The following is an 8705-nucleotide window of genomic DNA, read 5'->3' as shown; positions in this document are numbered from 1 at the left end:
GTTCCACTGATTAATTGTTCTAACTGTCAGGAAATTTCTCCTCAGTTCTAAGTTGCTTTTCTCCTTGATTAGTTTCCACCCATTGCTTCTTGTTCTACCCTCAGGTGCCCTGGAGAATAGTTTGACTCCCTCTTCTTTGTGGCAACCCCTGAGATATTGGAACACTGCTATCATGTCTCCCCTAGTCCTTCTTTCTCTTAAGCTAAACATACCCAGTTCCTGCAACCGTTCCTCATATGTTTTAGTCTCCAGTCCCCTAATCATCTTTGTTGCTCTTCTCTGCACTCTTTCTAGCGTCTCCACATCTTTTCTACATCGTGGCGACCAGAACTGAATGGAGTATTCCAAGTGTGGCCTTACCAAGGCATTATAACTTGATTCATTCCCAGCCCTCTCACTTGGTTAAAACAAAAGCAAGACTCATGATCAAACCATAATTGCTCACTGTTTAGTCATAGAATCCCGAAGGAAGGACTTTTAAAAATCATCTGGTCTAGAGTCTACTAGTACAGTTCTAAGAGATAACCATCCCGCTTCTTTAGTAAAATAAACCTCCCTTGATGTGGAAGAATGTTCCGCCAGTTAACACTTTCATATTGTTAAAAAGTATTTTCTGAACTTTTAGTCCAAGCTTATTTTCTTGAAGCTTTCATCCACTTTGATCCTGCTCTGTTATAGGAAGATGGGAAATAATTTCTTTTTTACTATTTCTTTTTTTAAAACAGCCTAATATTAATAGCGAACAATATGTTTTCAACAGCCTATCGTTACTATGTTCTCAGTAACCTAGCATTAATAATGGACAATATGAGAGCCACTAAAGGTGTTTTAGTAGTTAGAAGGCATAATTAATTGCTTCGAAATGCATGTTATGCCTGACTGACCTTGAAAGCTTCATTTCTCACTATACTTTCTGTTCTTTGCCTTGTATGTTCTACCTTTTTAGAAGAGGTGCAATGGCTCAGTGACTTAATGATGCTGGAGAAGGCCTGTGTTCCTGTGGTTCAAGTCCTAGCTCCATGTGGCAGAGTGCACTCCCGTCACTTGCCTCAGCTTCTGCAAGTAGATCAATAGGTACCACTTTGGTGGGAAAGTTGGTGGCATTTCATGTAGACAGTCAGACTCCTGCCAGTGCCGGACCTGCCCAGATATGACACCCAACTAGAAGATGACATGGGTGGTGAGAGAGGGCTCCGGATGATGCCACAGGATGCTGCACATTTTCTGGTGTATAAATAGTTTGCCTGCACCAGGAATATGCATGTGTGATGCACCAGGAATAAGCATGCGAGTGTGAACTAAATGGACTAGCACTCTTCAGCAACTAAATAACTACTTTGTACTAACCCTGTAGTCTCCTGGTTAATTATAACATCACCATATGCTAAATAAATAAATCTATATTTTTAGATTGCGAGCCTCGACACAGGACCTCCCTTTTCCAATTGGCACGAGCTGTTTCAGAAACAATTATTGTCCAAAATCCATGTTCCACCCTAGTTGATCCTTCTCTTTGCAGGTGGCCTGTTTCATGTCCAACTCTATCTGTTCTTACTGTTTTAATTTCAATCAACAGAAGGCAGAACAAATGTGCTTTGGAACATTTTTTAAATCAAAGATGCTAGCACAGAAAAGGCCAATAAAAGTCAAAATGACACAGGCTCAACGAAGTGAATTTCCAGAATGCAGATTAACCAGAAGAAAAAACTCAGAGCAATGTAGATTATTTGTCTGTGGATATAAAACTGGGATATTTTTATGCATATAGATAGGGATAGACATATGAATCTACCCACACATATGTCTATATATGCATTATACCCAAAACACAACTTGAAGCCATAAATGCTTCTTTTCTTTTTTTGGCATCAACTGAAAGGGAAAAAAAAATGTATACTATTGTTTGAAGAAGAAGGGAATTATTCTCAAAAATCAAGCTTCTTAATAGCTGGGAATATAGGTAATTCTCAACACTATTACAGTTGGACCAAATCCTCAGTCATTGAGTAAAGCAGACTATAAGCAAAATGTCACCTTAATGTGTCACTCAACCGTCACAATTCCAGCACTCCCAGTTGCAGTCATTAAGCAATCTCATGGGTTGTTAAACAGATGGAGTCTCAGGTAAGGACCACAGGTAATTTAGGGAGTTGTGGAGACCCTAAGAGACCTAACATAGGCTGTGTGTAACTATATATTTCAATTCAGGGGCTGAAAATCCTCCCACAACTTCTGAAGACAAGCTGTTCCACTGATTATTTGTTCTTAAGTGTCAGGAAATTTCTCCTTAATTCTGTGTTTGAGCTCCCTGATAAGTTTCAATCCATTGCTTCTTGTCCTACCTTCAGGGGCTTTGAAGAATAGGTTGTCCCTCTTTTCTTTGTGACAGCCCATAGATATTGGTAGACTTATTGTGTCAACCCTAGTCCCTCTCTTCATTGGACTACACTAGACATACCCAGTTCCTGCAATTCTTCTTCATATTTTAGCCCCCAGTTCTCTAATTTTCTTTACACGCTTTCTAGGATAGGTCACACTGGCTGGCTTTCAATTATATCCATGCATTGAGTGCTTAATTTGGATGTTTATGAAATTTCAGCACTCATTGCACCATGACTATCCCAAAACCATTAACCATGATCATTGCTATGATCATCACAAGTAACTAAATTTCATGGGTTCATTTGCAAGGTTTCTGAGGCATGCAATAAAAAGGTAGGATGGCAAAGGCATTTCCAGTAGTTATTGTAAACTGGGAAAATGTGCTAGTTGGTTTCTTTTGCTCCCAAACATTCTCATCTTTTCACTATATTAGCTATTATTAAAAATGAGGAAATTTGGGAAAGAGGAATTGAACACATGAATGAAATCAATTTACATAAAGTCAGATCAGCCTCTGCTTACCTCTGCCTTATTTTATCACTTATCACTTAATCATTTTTTTATCACTTATGATTTATCACTTATAGCTTTTATGTACACTGAGAGCCTATGCACTGAAGACTAATTCCTTGTGTGCCCAATCACACTTAACCAATAAACCTATCCTATCCTATTCGATTTTATCCTATCCTATCCTATAATGGATATCTTTGGGGTTGAGTTTTAGAGTCTAAAGATGGGAAATACAAAAACAATTTCTCTTTTGTTCATTAGATAAATCTTGTTAATGCTGAATTGTTCCAGTTCTGTCTCACCTGATATTGAAACTGGAGGATTTTTCCAGAAACAACATACACAGAAACTCATCCTGTTATAAATGAATTAGGTACCTTCTGGGAAGATAGCAAAAGGCCAGGAAGACAGATTGAAAAAGAAATGGTAATTTTTCTAGGTTTACAACCTGAAGAAAATCAACAGTACAGAAAAGCTGCTTTGTTTTGATTAATGAAAATGTCATCGTAGATGGACTTTTTGGACAAAGTGAGAGAAGAAATAAACAAAATTTACTTAGTGCCATGTGAGAATCTCTCTGTATGTTTATATTGTATGTATATACCAGGTGTCTTAAGAATGGTAAATAGTGCTATATGAAAATCTCTCTGTATGTTTACGTGATATGTATATACCAGATGTCTTAAGAGTTGTTCAGAGTAATAATTCCCATGTTAAACTCTATCCTATCCAATTCCAGGTTGTTCCTTCCATATTTAATTTTTTTATTTTGCAATTTTAGAATACTTTCATGACCTTAAATGTGGGCATGATGTATGCAACATGAAAAAGAAGAAGAGGGCAACCAGCGGCAAGATGGACACTCAGTTAGCAATAGCACTTAGATTTATATACTGCTTCACAGTACTTTTACAGCCTTCTCTAAGCAGTTTTACAGAACCAGCCTATTTCCTCCAACAATCTGGGTCCTCATTTTACCCACCTCGGAAAGGTGGAAGGCTGAGTCAACCTTGAGCCTGGAGAGATTTGAACTGCCAAATTGCAGGTAGCAGAAGTATGCCACAATGCTGATGGAGTCATTATCGGAAGACGTCAGATTAAGGAGAAAATCACCATGGAGAAAACCTATTTATGTAGTCATTAAGAGTTGAAAACAACTTGATGGCACATAATCAATGACACATGCATGTGCCATGTGCATGGGAAAACCCTATGGTTCAAGAAAGGGAACATAGGAATCCAACTGGAATAGAGACTAAACGACAGCAGGTCAAAGGACTTGTATCTTATGGCTGGAAAAATGCAATATTTATTAACAGCTAATATATAAAACATTCCAGGAACCAAAGATTATTCACAAGTCAAAAAGGCACTTTTCATTGTTTCTCTTATAGGGTATAATTCACATGACTAGTTGACACCTAACCATCATGTAAAAGGTAAAGGTTCCCCTCAAACATATGTGCCAGTCATTCCTGACTCTAGGGGACAGTGCTCATCTCCATTTCAAAGCCAAAGAGCCGGTACTGTCCAAAGACATCTCCATGGTCATGTGGCCAGCATGACTAAATGTCGAAGGTGCTGTTACCTTCCCACCAAAGGTGGTTCCTATTTTTCCACTTCCATTTTTACGTGCTTTTGAACTGCTAGGTTGGCAGAAGCTGGGACAAGCAATGGGAGCTCACTCCATTATGCGGCACTAGGGATTTGAACCGCCAAACTGCTGACCTTTTCTGATCGACAAGCCACTGAGCCACCGCGTCCCTCTTTAGATCTCATCATGAGACCTCAGCTATTTAGTTCTTCTCAGTTCCTTGGGCAAAGGGATGCTCAAATACTTTCCATCAAATAATAAGATCATTTTTATTTACGTGCATGAACCATTACAGCCAAAGAAAGGTAAAGAACAAAGCCTAGGATATCTAAGCCAACAGCTAGTGCCTTACGTTGCAATTTGAAACAGAATTTTTGTTTATAATATTAGTTGCAGGTCAATCATTAAAAAGTGCCCCCCCCAAAAAAAAAATACACTAGTAAGCTGAGAAAGTGCAAGTTTAGGGGGACTGTTTTATATGCCTATTAGCCGATAACCCGGTGTTGCCTGGGTATTTATAGGGGGAAAATGTCCAGACCAAATGTTGGATTTTCCCCCTTACCAGAGGAAGCCCCCTTGTGGGGTACTGTGAAGCCTGCAAGAGCAACTTCTCCCTGAGCCCTGATTTCGGCGACAATTAAATTAGTAAAGAATGTTTTCCCTGTGCCCCCAGAAGCGTAATTTCTAATGTTGGATTTTCCCTCTTACCAGAGGGAGCCCCCTTGTGGAGTATTGTGAAGCTGTTACCACGGCAACTCCACTGCACTGTACAGTAAAATCCATTTTAAGGCAGTACAGTAGAAGCCATTTTAAGTCACAACAGGTTGTATCTTAACAGAACATACACACCCCCGAGGGGTGTTAGAGATGTCTTACCCCCACAGTATTTGTTTCTAGAGAGTAAGTCATCTGTGTACCAAGTTTGGTTGAAATTGCTCAAGGCGTTCCAGAGTTATGCTAGAACACACACACACACACACACACACAGCCATTTTATATATAAAAGCATTTAGAAATTATTGCTATGGAGATAGCTAAAATGATCTCACTGTAACTACACAGTTTGCATATGCCGTCTGTTGCCCTCCATTAGCCACCTGGGTAGGTTACTTGATCACTATTTGAGTAGTTCTACTTTCAGTTTTTCCCCTATTAACCAAACTTGCCTAGAGCCATTAGCACTTAGAGAGAAAGAGATTGAGAGAAAGAGTGAGAAGAGTGAGAAAAAGGGATATTTGAAAAATGGGATGGTTGAAATTGACCCCATTCGTTTCTGACTCAGCTTCCATCAATCTCTTTTCAACCACACCAAACTGGCTTGCAACAGGGTGCCATGAAGATTATCCCTAAAATAACCCCTACCATCTTCTCCTTCAGTTCCAGATTGAAGGAGAAGATGGTAGGAGAAACGAACAATCAGAGCTTCACCTGAACCTAGAAAACTTGCTGTTTCTGTCCAACCAAGACTTTGAGAAGTGGAATAACCCTTCAGCAGGGGAGGGGAGGGAGTGTAATCTATCATATCCTGAGCAGCTTTTGTTCTTTTGTTTCTTAATGAAAGGTATAAATAAAATGTGGGGTAGGCAGGAAAGAAGAAGAGATTTGCTTTTATTGTGAGCCCAAAACCTCTGCTAGCCATCACTCTGCAAAATAAAAACTGTGTGTGACAGGCAATAACCTGTTTCAGCGGTCTTTTTAATGAAGCTGAGATCATTCTACAGATCTCCCATTTTTCTTCTGCTTCCAATCTGTAGTAGATCTCCTCCCCCTCCCCGCACACACATACGCCCATGTTGAGCTCCTCAAAATATGTGTATATTTTAGAGAGGAGAGAGGAGAGAGGAGGAATTGAGATCTGATTCAGTCACATTGCAAGGACGGCAATGAAAGATAAATCATAAGCTACTAAGCAGTTAAAGGTGTATGTTCAGAGGTCTACACTTTTTTGGGAGAGGGGGGAGATTAGAGACAAAACAGTAAATGGATGGAATTCTTTTCAGGCACAGAAAAAATAAATACTAGAACAGGGGTGTCCAAACTTGGGAACTTTAAGATTTGTGGACTTCAACTCCCAGAATTCCCCAGCCAGCCATGCTGGCTGGGGAATTCTGGGAGTTGAAGTCCACAAGTCTTAAAGTTCCCAAGTTTGGACACCCCTGTACTAGAACATTGATCTCCATATACAGTTGTTTTTAGAATCCCCCTTTTCAGTCTAGGATTATTTATTTATTTAGTATATGGCATCAGCCTTTAGCATATGTGAGTTTCTAACCGTTATAATGAAGGTATACAGGTAATCTTCGATTTATAACCACAATGGAGCCCAAAATTTCTGTTGCTAAGTGAAACATTTGTTAAGGGAATTTCGTTCCATTTTATGACCTTTCTGGCCACAAGAAAGGATGCCCAGCAGCAGGGTGGACAGTCTCAATTAAAGTAGAGATTGCATATTGTTAAGTGAATCACTTTAGTTGATAAGTTAGTAACACAGTGGTTAATTGAATCTGGTTTCCCCATTGACTTTCTTTATAAGGTGGTCGTCAAAATCACGTGATCCCAGGACATTGGAACCGTCATAAATATGAGACAGTTGCCAAGCATTTGAATTTTGATCATTGACCATAGGGATGGCAAAATGGTTGTAAGTGTGAAAAATGGTCATAAGTCACTTTTCCAATGCCGTTGTGACTTTGCCTTGTCACTAAATGAACTGCAGTAAGTTGAGGATGACCTGTAACAGTTTATGAAATCTCAGGTCATGGGAAATATCCAATCAAGTTTTTAGAAATTAGATCATTGAGTTGAAATAACACATTACACTAAAAATGAGGAAATTGAGCTCTAGATAGCTTTGTAGCGGTAGATTTAATAATACGTTAAAAGGATTGAGCTAGTTCTATATTAAAATTTGATGGATATAATTTTAATTTCTACAAATGTCACTCATGTATTCATTATTCTATTTTTTTTCCTTCAGATTTTATTACCGCTGCTACATTTTGCTTCTGTGAACACTTGATCAATTCTACAATTCTTCAAATGCCAATAAACCACTCAGAAATGCTTCAGATCACGTTGTGCTTATGAGGTTATGAGGTTCATGAGTGCTTATATAAAAATGGCCCTTCACAATGAGAAGCCAGTGAAACTAATGCTTCAGATGGGGCAATGTCAATATCCACAACATGATTCTGACACATTTTTCTTAAAAAAAAAAAACCACAACACAACACTATTCCCCAACAAGAGGAAAGCAGCAATCTAGTTCCCATTAGGAAATAACCACACAAAGCCCTCACGTAAAACTGTTTTGTTTTGTTGTTAGTGGCAAATGTCTGCTTGTGACTCAAAGAAATATATACACCCTCAGAATTCACCAATATTCTCAGAAACATCATCATGCAAGCTGATATCCTCTTATTTACTTACAAGGATAGGCCAAAATAAATAAATAAACACAGTGATCTAATTAAAACAGTGTCCTAAAAGGGGAAAGGAAGAAACATAAATAAATGATAAGGGCCAGGTATTACGTATGTGTTTATCAAATTCATAATGGCCACCCATTTTACAAGCAGTGATTCTGGATAGCATACAAGAAAAATATAAAATGTCCAAAGGAAACCCCCCCCCCAAAACCCAGTCATTATTAACATGTTTAAAAATCATAGACCACACAAAAGATTTGATTAACAAGGGAGTCATCTCGCACCGGTACTCTGAAACCAGAGGTGGGATTCAGCCAGTTCTGACAGGTTCTGGAGAACCGGTAGTGGGAATTTGAGTAGTTCAGAGAACTGGCAAATAGGCTGCCCCCCCCCTGCCTCCCAGCTGATCTTCTTTTGTTGCCCTGAACAGGAGAACGGAGCTGGAAACAAGGTTAGTGGGTGGGGAGGGAATGGGGATTTTGCAGTATCTTTCCCCTGCCATGCCCACAAAGACACACCAAGAAAGTGACACCACACCCTTCAAGCCATGCCCACAGAACCGGTAGCAAAAAATTTGAATCCCACCACTGTCTGAGACCCCCAAACCTGATGACATAGCCAGGTCTTGAGGGACTCCCAGAATAGCAAAAGAGATGGAGCTGACCCAGTGGTAGGTTCCGGATCCAGGTGCAACTGGTACGGTGCAACGGGACCCGGCGTCCACCACATGAATGTGCGCAGTATGCATGCACATATGCGCAGCATGTGCATGCTTCCTATGCTCCAGC

This window comes from Natrix helvetica (genome assembly GCF_964273705.1).
Source record: "Natrix helvetica genome assembly, chromosome: 6".
Taxonomy (NCBI): domain Eukaryota; kingdom Metazoa; phylum Chordata; class Lepidosauria; order Squamata; family Natricidae; genus Natrix; species Natrix helvetica.
Note: the sequence above shows the minus strand (reverse complement) of the source record.